The sequence below is a fragment of the Neophocaena asiaeorientalis genome, unplaced genomic scaffold (genome assembly GCF_003031525.2).
Source record: "Neophocaena asiaeorientalis asiaeorientalis breed wild unplaced genomic scaffold, Neophocaena_asiaeorientalis_V1.1 scaffold396, whole genome shotgun sequence".
Lineage (NCBI taxonomy): Eukaryota > Metazoa > Chordata > Mammalia > Artiodactyla > Phocoenidae > Neophocaena > Neophocaena asiaeorientalis.
In genome coordinates this window covers 1,692,456-1,707,690 of record NW_020172455.1, presented here as the reverse complement: position 1 = coordinate 1,707,690, position 15,235 = coordinate 1,692,456, and positions in this window count along the sequence as shown.

Genomic DNA, 15,235 nt, shown 5'->3' with positions numbered 1-15,235 from the left:
TGTTTAAGACACTGGCTTGTAATTTGACATCTTCAGGTCATTTAAGGCTAAGTGTACTAGCACTTTATGTGCTGGAGAGAAAAAAATGTGTTCAAAATATAAAATTATCTGTGAAAGGCAAGAATCATCTCACAGGTAATTTGCTCTGTGATCACCAAATGAGAAGTGATGACACAGCCTGCAGAAGCCAATGCCTGGATTCAATGACGGGCAGACAATGTTTCTCACAATGTAAAGATGAAAAAAAAGAGGTGCTATTGAAATTTTGAGGAATCAGTGAATGCAGTATTACTGTGAGACCCACTTCCTGTGTAATTCCCGGGGAGGCGGGGCTATGTCAGCTGGTGTCAGTCACCAAGAAGCACTTCCTTTTGGGACCAAGGTCTGTGATCGCCATCATTCATTTACTGACCCCAAGTGCCAGGCGCAGGGCTCGGGGCAGGGGACACACAGCCCCTGCCCCCAAAGGGGATAGTCTGGAGGGCCAAAGTGAGCATTCCTAACAGCCCACATAGAAAATGCCAAGGGGAAGCTCAAAACAGCACAGAGGAGATGCCATCCTCTGACTTGCTGCTGGGGGAAGGCTGCCCAGAAGAGGCTTCCTCTTTGGAAATCTACGCATCCATGAAAGAAGATAACAATTCTAATCAGGGCAGTTGCCTAACCGACAGGAAATCAAAGTCTTCCGAGGCTCAAGATTTCCTCTCAGCCCTGGGCCCCTCGATGTCCCCTTAAAGAAAAATAAGAATTAAAATCTAATTTTAGAGTGTAGTCCAGGGAAACAGATTTTCTTACAGGAGATTTTACATCTTGTGGGCTAGGAGTTTCTAGAAGTGAGGTGACTTCAGTGGAGAGACTTTGGTGGTTAATATCATGCATTGGGAAGGACAGCCCAGCTGGAGGTCATGGCTCTTAGGCTGTAACCTCACTTTGTTGTTCCCTCAAGTTTGACAAATCACTGAACCCACCTGCGTGGGAAGGGCAGGACTAGGGCACCTTGTAGGGTCCCGCAGGCCCTGTGTCTCCAAACGGTCTCCCTAGCTCATCCTTAAGGAGGGTGTTGATAGCAGAACCACATCCCTCCATCCCTTGGGAATTTTTTCCTTTTCAGGGTCTAAGTGACCAAAATTGGTTTCAACTGTGTCTGGTTGAAAATCAGTGCAATTATCTAAATAATTGAATAGGATAAAACATTTTTTATATTAATTATCTGGGTTAGTGGCAATTAAACCTTTCGGGGATTCAGGGGCCCTTTGTGAATATAATAAAACTATGGCCTCTCCAGGAAAAAAAAATATTTATATGGATGTCCAAGAAATGTTTTACATGGAATTCATGAAGATGGATGGACTCTTGGAAACCCACCCAGGACAAGAGACCATATTTTAAACATCCATGGTCAGGTATGGATATTGTGAATTACTGTGAGGCAGGAGTTACCTAGACGAGTAATCTCCAAAGTGGGGCCCTCTACCCCAGAGAAAGCGAAGGATGACCCACTGGGTGTGGGAAGAGCATGTCAGGACTTCCAATATGATGTATTTTATGTCTGAAAAAGTCAGAATGATTAAGCTTTACAAATGTGTAGGGTACAAGGTGACACTGAGGGCTTCCAGCAAGCATATGGTGTGTTCCAAGGGGCACACGAGGTGTCCTGTGGGGAGAGCGGGATTGGTGTCACTGCTGGTTCATTCACTTATCAGAGGCTTGCGGTGCGTTGCAGTTAATTTGTGATAGAAGAACATGATCGAGGTGGTAGATGTTATAATGACAACACCTTTGCAACACTTTGCACTGAGATGCAAGTAGCCATTTTAATCTTTTATATCATACAGAAGGTTTATGATTTTCTCTTTGCAAATAACTTAGAAGTCTTTTAGAATCTAAAGATGCATTTTATTTAATAGCAATAATATAAAACATATTCCAAATGCCCTGACTTTCTCATGAGAGGACAGATGAGAAAAGGGCATATTTTAAATTTTCCTTTTAAGGTAATAGTATGTTTAAAATGTGAATTTCATAACAGACTTTTGAAAAAAGTTCTTCATGAGAAGAGAACATTTTGGACATGCATGGTTAGGTATGATTCTACTGTTTTGTGATTTGTTGTTAAAATTAATAAATCACTTAAATAGGCTCATGCCTGCGTACTTAAAAAATAAAACTTGGCAACAGAATTACTACCAAGTTAGAACATCCTCAATGAGTTTTGAAATGGAGTTTGAACTCATTTGTTTGAATTCACTTGTTTGAGAGAGACACATATGGCATTTATATTAGTTTGCTATAACTACCAACTGACATCAGTAGTTATTTCAGTAAAGTCTTTGCATAATCAGTGGAAAGGATTGGAAAGTAAGTGACATGATTTATTAAAGCACATACAACAATGCACTTCTTTGTTTGGTATATATTTTTCTTTTGAGGTATTTTTTTCATCTGTGGCAACCATTAAAGCCAAGGATTGAAATAAATCTAAATTAAAACCAGTTTCTGTATGGAAAACTTAAATCCAAATTTAAAAAAAATAATAGTTTATTGAATTGTATACTTCTCTCTAAAATGTTTATGTATTAAGTTCTTTGTTCTACTAATAAATGAAATAAGGAAAATAAAAACTCAATATTTCTCATTGCAGCTTTCATTTCAAAATGTTCTAGTTTTTGAATGTTTCATTGTTTATATCACATGTTGGCATAGGCATCGATTTACAGATACACAGGCCAAATTTATAATGCAGTAAATTTTCATATGTCAATGAGTCTGCGATCAACATATTTTTTTCTGATCGGGTGGACGATCAAAAAGTTTGGAATCTACTGATTCAGATGATTGTTTGAGACGGTAGGAAACATCTAGAATGTGTAGATTTTTAGGAGTTGTCTTCAAACTGCTAGGCTCACTCCACTCTCTGTGCAACTACAGAATCTCAGAAGAACAGATCTAATGAATTCACCCAGATCTCTCTGGCACACAGAGACTAGATACAGCTACAAGAATAAGGCAAGAGGATGTGCGTGTGTGTGTGTGTGTGTGTGTGTGTGTGTGTGTGTGTGTGTGTGAAGTAGTAGGAATTGCCAATGCATTTTGAGCCATAGTAAAACTCTCTCATGTGCTGTTACCAGATAATCCAGTGATGGGGGAAGAGGAACAAGAGAAGAAAGGGGGAGGGGGAGTAGGGGTTGTTGATAAGCAAGGACTGGCTTTCGTGTGGCTGTTGTTTGCTGCATCAGGATGACCCTGCAGTGCGAGTCCCAGGTCTGACACCCACGAAGATATTTTGTCCCACCCGTTACTTTGCAGAACTCATCTGATTTTTCTGATTTTTAGTCTATCTTCAAATTGTGCCTGTCTCTCTCATTGGTTTCCTGTGAGGAGGGGATACCTCACATACAAGAAAGTGGTTTAGAAACTCTGAAGTGCTGTACACATGCTGAGGACTAGGTTAGCAAAACATCTATCTAATGTGATTGATACTGTCTTCTCTTTTCTGGTTGGAGCTCACTCACCTGGAAACATACCCCAGTGTTTCTCACGGATCAGACATCTGAATGACTGACACCATCTTTGGCTGAGTGACTGGAGGTGGTGTGGTTCAACGCAACTGCAGACCTACGAGTAGCTGATGTATTAATTCTGGTGGCATGCCACGTGGATTTGCTTTGGACATTCACTATGAAGCCTTGGGTTGGGTGACACCTTCGTATTCTCCATGGCGTCTAGGACAGCGTGCCAGGCTCAGTAGATGATTGTTAATTAAAACTGACCTGGTACCTGACCTGATTGTCCCAGAGAGTGATTATTTAGCATCAATTCAATGGATCCATCAGGCCCTCTTCCCCCCCACCCCATAGCCCTCAGGACTCCCTTAGCCCTTTTAGGGCACTGCTGCTTCACTATGAAGACATGACTGTACCTGCAGGCAGGTATTCTTGGTCTACTTTACAAATGAGAGTGCAGAAATACAGAGACCCTGATTACCATGGCCAATTTTAGCTGCTCTTACATGATATACGATAAATATTTGTAAGGCACATTCACGTGAATATACCTCAGAAATCAAGCATCATTCTCTGTGTCCGTGGAGTTGGTTTTCTCTGTTGTCATAACATTGTCCTTTTCTGAAGGCTTCTAAACATTATTCACGTCGTTCTTCTAATAGCACAGTCAAGCTAATTAGTAATTAGGTAGGAAGTTGAAAAGACAGTGACAATTTTTTTATTCCTAATTATGCCCGATCCTTCTGAGACATTCCAGCAAAGAGAAATACTTTTCCTGTGCAGACAGGGGATTTGGATTTCTTTTTTCTTTTCTTTCTTTCTTCTTAAATTTATAGCCATAAGCCAGAGCCTTTTTCAGTAAGGCTCTTGCCAAGCTTCAGTTATTCCCCTGGAAATCGTTCTTTTGCTTTTCCAATCCTCACTCTAGACTTTGCGTGTGTCCTCTTGGAACTCCATCTTCTGACACCAGGGCTTCTAGCGCTGGCCAGTATCTGGAGGCAAGTTTGGAGGATTTTAGAGGTGAGTGTCAAGAAAACGTTTTTTGTCAAAATAGGGGCACAGGAAATTTTCATTCCAAACTCTAAAAGCCTCCTGACTCTCTGAGAAATACAAACCAATTCAACAAATGCTGTGTCAGGCACTGGCTCTGCTGGGAGCCAATGGCAGGAAGTCTTCATCTTCAAAGGTAATGCCAGCGAGCTTCCTTCTCCTGGGGCCAAGAGAAGATGAGAGGCTAAGGAGGAAATAGAGAAGATGATGAGAAGCTGCCTTCTCCTCCCTGGAAACCCAGATCTGGGAAGTATCTTTTTTTTTTAATAGTCTTTTTAAAAAAATTAATTTTTTCTTTTTTTGGCCACAGCTTGTGGGATCTTAGTTCCCCAAGCAGGGATTGAACCCAGACCCCAGCAGTGAAAGCGTTAAGTCCTAACCACTGGGCCACCAGGGAATTCCCTGGGAAGCATCCTTAAAGCACTAAGCACATCATTTTAGGCACATCATTAATTGGCAACTATTCAAAAATCATAAATCCTCCATCTAAAATGTGCCAAACACAAAGACAGGCAGGAGACCATAAAATGAATTGCATGTGGTCTTGATCTGGAGGATTACATGGGAAGAAATGATTATAAGGTATGTACTATCATTTAATATGAGGTATTCGGTATTCAGTGACTGCAGGGGAAATCCATAGAGAGGGAAAAGTAATCATTTCTGGGGAGTTTCAAAAACTTTCACTTTGGAGGTTAATTTGAAATGATGATGTGTTCAGCTGAGTTTGCCAGAGCAGAGACATGAGAAGGTCATAGCTTAAGGTGTCGGGGGGCTCAGAAAGCTTTACAAGCTTGAGAACTGGGAAGTGGTAAGTGGTGGAGAGATTGCAAGGTTTGTTGGGGGCAGAGGTTACTGAGTCCAAACTCATAGTGCCCATCACGCAACTAGCCAATAAATTTTGTTAAATAACAAAAATAAGTTACTGGGGCAAGTAATAGTGACTTTATTTAGAAAGTCAGCAGACAGAGAAGATGGTGGCTAGTGTCCACCATCTAGTCCATCTAGATGGACTAGTGTCCCAAAGAACCATCTTACGCAAGTTAGAATCCAGGCTTTTTTATACTAAAAGGGTGTGTGTGTGGTTGGTTGCTGCAAACATCTTGGTGCTGGAATCCTTCATTCTTGCAGCTGTCCACATAGGTCTAGTCACAATGTTCCTGCAAACCTCCCATAAGACAGGTGGTATTCCCTGTTCTGCAACTTTTTATCTCTGTATGAATAGAAAAGTGTTATACCTTTAAGGTCAAAGACTCATAATGGGCTATCTTGTATATTTCAGGCTATAGGCAACTTCTTAACTTGTAGCAAAGCAACAGAATACAAAGGTTAAAGTAAAAGAAACAGATCCAATATGGAGTCCAATATGGATTTGTTTTTCCCCATTACAAGGGGGCAAGGGGAGGAGGAGTGGGCATCAGAAGATGAGGCTGAAGAAGAGGCAGGGACCATAGTGCACAGGACCCCAAAAGCCTAGTCACGGAGTCTGAGCTTCATTCTGAGGGTTATAGAGCGCCCTCCAGGAAAACAGAGACAAATTAAGAAATTCCTTTTACAACTGTGAGAGGCCCATATTGGAGATTGTTTGCAATACGGAGAGCTCCAAATGAGCCAGTCCTTACCCCGGATTAGGGTGTGATCTCCAGGTGGCTGCTGAGACCCTCTTAACTTTGCTTTCTCAACCTCAGGACACTTTGAGATCTGGCTGGTGAATATCCACACTCTAGAGGGAATAGCAATAATAGAGGAAACTTGGCCTTTTCAGTAGAAATGTCAAGGGCATATTTAAAGTGACCTCACCGAGCATCACCGTCTATAGCAGGTCAGGTCCATTTTCTGGGCCAGTTTCTCAGTCTCTATCCATCCTATAATTTCAGGGAATGGGGCATATTTTACAACCCATGGATTAAAACGAAGTCTTTAAAAGGGTAATAAAAACAATGAGCCTGTTTCTGGCCTTTCCTCGTGAATTTTTCTCAGGAGAACTCTTCAATATTGGATTCAGGGTGGGCAAAGTGAACCTATTATGGAGCAGCTCTCTTGAATGTACTTCCAATTCGCCATCTTACTTTTAGAAGCAGACAAGGATTTCAGTTAAAATACATCCTACCTAAAATGTGTTGTGCAAGCTGTCTCCACTTGTTTCCACACATCTGACACGCATCTACCCTCCCATGTGTTCATCTGTGGAGATTGTCCTGAGGAACCTGCTCATCAGTTGGGCTGAGTTTCAGGACAACTTGATCAATGGAGAACGTGAGATCCTGGGTAGAATGTAGAACCTGATGAAAATGGTTCTGCCACTTCCCAGCCAGAAGTGTGACCTTGGACCAGGTGTTTCTTCTCCCTGAGCTACTCACAGGCAAAATGGGACTGTCACATCAAACTTCCATGGTGTGAGGGAGACAGAGAAAGGATTCCTGGGATACCCATCTAATAATTAAATTAATTATGAAAAACTGTTTCCATGGCCCACTTTCTTTGGCCCTTCCTCTTCCTTTTGGTATGAAAACATGTCTTGTTTTCTAACTTAGTCAGCAGAGCCGGAAAAGGATGCATTTGAGCAGAGCTGCATCGGCTTTACTTTTATAAGAGGCTCTAATGCACTGGGCTGATGGGACTCTTTCTCAAATTTGATTGGTATCTTGACATGAGAAAGTGCTCAACTCTCAAAGTGGATCAAAATTGCCCTCTCTGAGGCTGTGTGCCTCCTGGATTTGAATGATGATGTCACCCAATGAAGTTAATAGGTGCAACATAAATACCAGTTTGGTAAAGCCAAGTGAACGAAAGGGCAAAGGTGAAATCGGCTTAAAAATGGAACTGGGGAGGGAGCGCCACAGTGCCCCTAAGCTGACATTGGCTATACTTTGACTCCGAGTGGCTGGACAACCAATGGTGAGTAAATGAGATGCTGAAAAAGAGATCTGCTTCCTGCTTGGAGGCTCCTGGCACTACACTGGGATGATGAATTGCCTCTTAAATGGTCTCTTCCTGTTTCCAGTCGCTTCCCATCCAAGGCGTCAGTTAGCTTTCAGTCAGGAAACAGAGCTACCCATGCTTTCCACGTAGGAAACCCTTGGAAGGCTGGGAGAAGGAGGGAAGGGGGTGCGCCAGAGCCACAGTCTGCAGCAATGAAGCTCACTTGGACTCTGCCCTGACCCTCCCTCTGCGCACTTACTGGCTGAAGCTGCCTTTGCAGAATGCTGGCGTGGTCTTCTCTCTGGCTTCCTCGTCTCTCTGGAGTGCCCTTCCCTGGCACCTGGGACCACAGGAGAAAAGGCATCTGAGAAATGCAGTTCTGGCTCCTCTCCCACAATGTGGAGGCCTTAAAAGGGGTCATGGCCACGTCAAGGTCACAAGAGACAGTCCAGCGTACCACCTGGCACACAAGTTGGGGGCATTCTAGCAACATTCTGATGGAAACACCTCAACCATGCAGCCTGTTCCACGTCTCCCCATGTTTTATCCTGCAAAGCACACCGTGAGAGCTTCCGTAATGAAGATACAGTCTCTCACTCAAGACTCAGCTCTCATCACTGCCTTCCTGAGCCTGCCTCTTCCATGAACTCACACATGCCTGACAGCTCTGCTTGCACAATTCCCCTTCACCCAAATCCCTCCCTTTCCCCACACTAGTTTTCTGAAGTACTATCTAATTTTCAAGGACAGCACAAATGCCATCTCAACCTTGGATTAATTACACTGTGAAGTGACAAAAAATTCTTTATTTCAATCAGAAACTGTCTCTCTTCTTTACAAAGCCCAAGAGTACTTACTGCGTAAATACAGATTCAAACCCAGCCCTTCTATAACCTTAAATGTTTGTGATTTCCCTTCATGCAAACTATTTATACAGTCTTTCTGAGCTTTAAGTCAATGAGGTTAAATGGTTCGTGATAAAATCACTCAGTGTTTCAGTTTGAAAAATGTTTTCAGAAAGTCTGATAAGAAATAAGTGTCTATCTCTATCTATTCATAAAAGCACTCAATGTTCAGGTGAAACACAAGGAACCAAAAGAAAAGAAACGAATTAGTTAAATAGCATATGTAGATAAAATTTAAATGTAAAGTATCTATATTGAATTTTTACTTAAGAAGTATGTCATTCATATTATCTTCAGTGTCTCTGCCTGTCACAGTTGTTTCAGTTCAATGACCACAGCAGTTTTTCTGAAGGCTTTTCCAGATTCACTTCCAAATACTAAGCCCTATTTTTACTCATAAGATCACAGGTTTCTTAAGTTGAAGCCTTGTTTATTGTAGAGTCTCAGAAATAGAATTCCTCTGACTGGGAGAGGGAATATACACCTCCCAAAGCTTGGAAGGAAACACTCCTATGTCACAAGTGCAACGTGACACTGACATTCAAGGAGTGTTTGCTCTCCCAATTCCCAAAGCCTCCTAGAGCCCTACTTGATGATGTTGCCCTGGGTGTCTGCTCATAGCCTAAGAGCCAGCTGGGCAAGCCTGCAAAGCCATCAGGCAGGAAGCATCTCTGAAACACATGTCAAATGGGCACTTCTGTGGACTTGATTCACAGTGGTAACTTGGCTCTGGAACAAAAGTGGAACTTTCTATTCTCTTGACTACCTTTTGTATAAATCAAGCTAGTGTAAAATTATATTTTTCAAACATGTATAAAGAAAAAGAAGGAAAGTGCTGAGGCAAACGTCTTCGGGAATCCTTCGGGCCCAAATTGTTTGAAGAGCTGGCTGATTCAAACCAGGTGTCCATTTCGCTGGCCAACGGACAGGATTGAATCCAACTGTTACGAACATTCTCTGAAATAGTGGATGAGACTTCAAAATACATAAATGTATATGCAAAATATATACATATTCTATAGTACATATATCCTAAAATATCCTTCCACTCAGAATAAGTTAATTTCAGATAAAATCATCCATCTGGTCTAATCATCTATCTGTTTATTCTCCTAATCTAGGACCAGAGAGGGAACTATCAAATTAGTAAGGTATCCATAATGACCTCAGGTCTCCTCCCTCCCACGTCAAGGCTACTTATATGGGGTTAAATATTTTTTTCTCAGGTATGGAGGAGGGCAAGCCGGGCAGTTTAGTACATCTGTGTGAAGTGCAACATGGGAAAGAATCTAGTGGGCATCAAAGGGATAAACTCAGTGAAAATGCTATCTAAACTGTGAAAATTCTATGCAAACATTAGATATCATATTCCAAGATTTGATGATAAGCCTCATTTAAACTCCCTTTGTGACGACTGATACCCCCTCCTCTTCCTTTCCTGTAGAACAGGTGAGAGATACAGGAAGATAAAACCTTAGCAGCGTCTGATTCCCTTTGTAAATCTCAACCACTCTTACATCTAAGCGAGTCTTCTGGCTGGTTTCACGGACACGCCCCTTCCTGGGAAGTAGGTAAATATCAAAAGGTAACTCCTAAAATAATTGCAAATGAGAGTAAATCCGTGTTTCCTGGCACACTCCACAGCTCTGTGTACTTTCCTGATATAGCGAGATCATCTTTAATAGGATGGCTCTGTGTTCAGAATTCTCAACTTCTCTCTTGTTTCTGGGATGATTCAAGCCCTGTAATTGAAGTTCCAAGAAAATTGAAGTCATTCATCTCTTTTTATCTCTAATGTAAAAAATATAGAAATACTGTAACTTTTACAGAAAAAGCCCCACAACTGCACAAAATTATAATAATTGACTCTGTTTGTCTTCATTTAACCAGCTGGGAAGATAGTCTGGTGGAACAGAGCAATTTTCTAAATTCAGAAATAGTTGATTCATGAGAACAGCTGTTGCCCAATCCAGTCCCAGCTCTTCTTTATTTCATACAAGGAACCCAACGAAGAGCAGGCTGCCACAAAGGTCTTGAGGTACAACAGGGCTCTGCTCTTCTGAAATAATAGCCCAATCTTGTCTGAGCCAATCACCTTCTTGATGTTCCTTGAAAAGTTACACTAGATAAAGAATATCTGAGAAGGTCTTGGGTTCACCAGGAAAGAAGATAGGAGAGAGTTTTGGAAGAACCCTGTTAATTTTTGCATAACATCAAGGGCTTATCTATGAAGAAATTCCCAAGTAGAGTCACCCTACTTGACCTTACTGTGTTTCAAAAATGTTTTAAGTTCCTTTCAAACAATGTTCTTATGCTTTAGTGTGTGTGTGAGAAACCCTGGAAAAATCGGTTTAAAATGCAGAGTCCTGGGTCCTTGTCCCTTAGGTTCTAGAAGAGCAGGTGCGGGATGGAGCCAGGGAACCTGCATTTTCTTCTATGCAGACCAGGTGATCATGATGCTGGCATCTGATGAGCAAGCAGAATGAGACTCCTCACATCCCACCACCCCTCATGTACTAAAACTCAGGTGCAAGGCTCTGCTTTCTGTCCTCAGAGGCACCAGCTTCCTCCTATCTCGGGGAGGTTTTGCTTGCTCTGTTCTTTGCCTAGATCTTTACGTGCTGGCTCCATCTCAACAGTCAGGTTTGGGCACTGATGAAGCTTACCCAAATTCCCTTTGGGAAAGTCATCCCCCTCCCCCAGCTCACTACCTGTTACCCTCTTTCTTCCTACTTCAGGGTCGACATTGTGTGTCCTCTTAACTCCACCAGACTATAAGCTCCATGACGACACGTATCTCATCTGCCTCATTCACTGTGCCTGGCATATTTCAGGAGCCTGGGCAGGATCTGATGATGGGAACATGAATCAATGAAATGTCATCTAAAGGCAGGAGAAACTGGGTGTCTGCAGATCAAGCATTCACCGCTTTTGGAAATTTTCTTTAAAATGATTCCTTTCCTCCTTAAAACTATTGCAGTGAATTTTGCCTTCCATTCCATAATATAACACTATTTTGATATAAGAGTAATTCTTAAAATTACTTCCACGAAGTAAAATCGACACTCCAGGAAGATAGGCCACATAAATTTTCCAAGTCCGAGTACTGCTGACACATCTCCAGATGCCTTAGGGAATACGAATAACTCAGTAGTAGAACCACTCTGTAAGGACAGGAATGCTCTTACTGAAACAAAACATAGGATCCTCCAGAAACATAGAGAAAATTCTAGAGGGACACGGTCTGGCTGCAGAGGGGCTAGTGACACAGCAAGATGACTGCCTTCCTGGGTCTCCATCTGGAGTCTCATGAGTCCCTCTGCGTGACTGCCGTCTTCACTGCCACGCGGGAACCCAATGCTCACTGCTTGTCAGACCTTCTATATTGTTTCCTGTCCGAATTGCTGAAGTTCTCCACATTTCAAAACCCTATGTTCAGAGAGAAAATAAAACTGAAATGGATAAGGACATTTTTTTAGAAAGTCTCATCGGCTTACTGGTTATAGGTTTCTGACAATTACATGGCAAGTATGCCTGGTGGGTTGGGAGTCTTGCTCCCCTGCATCTGCTGCCTCTGATCAGAAGTGTATCACCGCGCCCAAGGGCTCACATTCCCTAGGCGACTGTATCTGACTCTCTGTTCTAATATCTTATTCCAGTAGAAGATAAACTCCATGTGGGGAGAGATTTTCCATGTTTTGTTCTTTGACTTGCCTTCTCATATTCTTTAATGCCTGGGGTGGGTCCACAGAACCTGTAGTTTATCATCAGCCAGACTGAGTAACCACTGATCAGAATTCTCAACCAAGATGGACAAATGAAGTTTGCTTCCCCAAATGTTGCCCACACAAAGCCTTCCCATTAAGTGCTGGGCTGAGGGATCTTAATTCTTCTGAGGGACCAGACTGGGCGAATAGCCCCGGTCGTGCCCTGCCCTTCAGGTTAGACCTGACTTAGGGGAATGGTCATATCTGTCTATGGACACAGCTTACCACAAACCCAACCTGAAGAGTGGCCATAAAATAAAAATGGCCCTCCCATAGTACAAGGAAGTTTGTCTCCTCTGGGTGCTAACTTATAACCTGATGTTTTAGCTGAGAAAAAAATACAGGTTCCAGGTGTCTTTTTTGACACCAATTAGTGGTGTAATCTTAGAACAATTATTTATCCCTTCTTTCCTCATCTGCTAAGAGGGGTTAATAATTATCTAATAGAATTGTTCAGTGCCTGGTAAAGAGCGAGTGTTCAAAAATCATCACTGCTATTTCTCGAAGTATCAGTAGTCTTTTTTTTTTTTTTTTTTTTTTTTTTTTTTTTTTTTTTTTTTTTTTTTTTTAAGATCTGAATATGGATTTGTCTGTCTGCTGGGGATTTGGCAAAAATATCTTGGTTATTGGCAGAAATCAGTCAATATGATTGATAAGTGTTTGCTGAGTTTATTGAGCATCTGCTAGCTTAGTAATATGCTTGCCTAGAAATAACTAGTCTAGATGCTATGACTTCAGGAGATTTTACAGTCATCTCAGAATCACAATTTCTGTGGTTTTAGGAACATTCTCAGTGTTTGAGACAGGACCAGCTGGACTTCTGAAAAGCTGAATTAAAAGCTGGATTTCCCTTAAAGGTGGCTTTTTGAATATAGACATCTACTCGAGCTCTTTGCTGTAACACTGTGAACATGGCATTAATCACAGGAGTAACAGAATGGGAAAGGAACACAGAGCAAAAGACTTGGAATCTGGAAAGCTGTGAGGCAAGTGATAATTTAATGTAACAGATTTGAAAAAGCTTAATGCTATGGAGGAAATGGGAAAAGCAAGAAAGGAAAAACAGAATGTGTTTCAGAACCTCATGGGAATATCAGGTATTTCTGATCGTAAAGATGGAACTGAAAACAGGCAGATAGGTTGAAAGGCTATGGAAAAAGAAGTCAAACTCCCAGGACCCAAAACACAGCCAGATAACTGCCCATCCCTCACGTGGTGGGGCTCTGCAGGATTGTCTGGAAGGGATTCATCCGAGGAAAACTTTCTCCTTTACTACTTTTGGAAGTTTCACTCTGAACTTTCCTTCTTGCATCTTCGTTGAATTCTTCCGCTCTTTAAATTCTTCTGTCTACTCTTCAGTTACTCAGGGTTTTATAGTTCTCAGCCTGCTCTCTACAGACTTTCAGATTATGATCTTATCAACATCTGAAGCTTCAGATCTCTCCCCAAACTGATGACTTTTAAAAGCTTTCGCTTCCAAACCTGCCTGGACTTTCCCCCGCATTTCAGACTCAGGGATGAGTCTGTCCACTTGACAGCTCCACGAGGTTGCCCCAGGCTCTTTGTATACCCCATGTCACAAATATACTTTCTCCTTTCTTCCTCAAAGCCTCCTTTGTACCTGTGTTCTTTACCTCAGTTTCTTGTCTCACCTCCTGCCTTTTCCTCCCAGCTACACGGCTGAGAGTCACCCTAACTCCTTCTTCTTCAGTCCTCATGATTTGTTATTTTTATTCTTCCTATTCTATCAAATGAATGGTACCAAATAAACAAGAGAAAGTGCCACATCTGGAGAAGTGTGTGGTCTTTCTGTGGCGCTGATACGTGAACAGTTAAATTGCATTGGAACAGAAATGTTTTGTGTGGTATATCTGTGAAGTTCCACAGGACAAAGAGAAGGAAGTGATGGATTCTGGGTGGAGAGCAATTGGCAAAGTTTTCAGAGCAATTACACTGCAGCTGAGTCTTGAAGCAAGAGTAAATATTTTCAGAAGAAGCAGAAAGTACAGGATGAGTGCCAGGCACTTACCGTTTAGGAACAGGCAAGCCATTGACCCCAGATCATCCACTGCACAAGGAGCCCTGAACTTAGCAGTGAAGCTTCAGTCAAAATGTGGATGAGAAAAGCCAAAATTCAAAAAGAGTCATGTACCAAAATGTTCACTGCAGCTCTATTTACAATAGCCCGGAGATGGAAACAACCTAAGTGCCCATCATCGGATGAATGGATAGAGAAGATGTGGCACATATATACACTGGAATATTACTCAGCCATAAAAAGAAACGAAATTGAGCTATTTGTAATGAGATGGATAGACCTAGAGTCTGTCATACAGAGTGAAGTAAGTCAGAAAGAGAAAGACAAATACCGTATGCTAACACATATATATGGAATTTAAGAAAAAAAATGTCATGAAGAACCTAGGGGTAAGACAGGAATAAAGACGCAGACCTACTGGAGAACGGACTTAAGGATATGGGGAGGGGGAAGGCTGAGCTGTGACAGGGCGAGAGAGAGGCATGGACATATATACACTGCCAAACGTAAAATAGATAGCTAGTGGGAAGCAGCCGCATGGCACAGGGATATCGGCTCGGTGCTTTGTGACCGCCTGGAGGGGTGGGATAGGGAGGGGGGGAGAGAGGGAGACGCAAGAGGGAAGAGATATGGGAACATATGTATATGTATAACTGATTCACTTTGTTATAAAGCAGAAACTAACACGCCATTGTAAAGCAATTATACCCCAATAAAGATGTTAAAAAAAAAATGTAGATGAGAGGGTAGAATCCAGGCTTGGATGTCTAGACTTTCTCCTAGAAGCAGGGAGAGCTCATGAGGAATAAATGAGCAGGGAAGAGATTAACTTTTTGAAAGATTATTCTTGCAGGAGAATGGACCAGATGAGCAAGGCTAGAGGTAGGTTTTGGAGGATTAATGGAGAGTATGCCGAGGCCAGGTTCTCTTGAACTTGAATCTGATCTGGAGAATGAGAATGGGGACAGATGTGACATATGCTGATTATGATTTAAATGAAGCCACTTTTACTTTAAACTCTATTTTCTTTGACTTGAGTTGGAGCGTGAG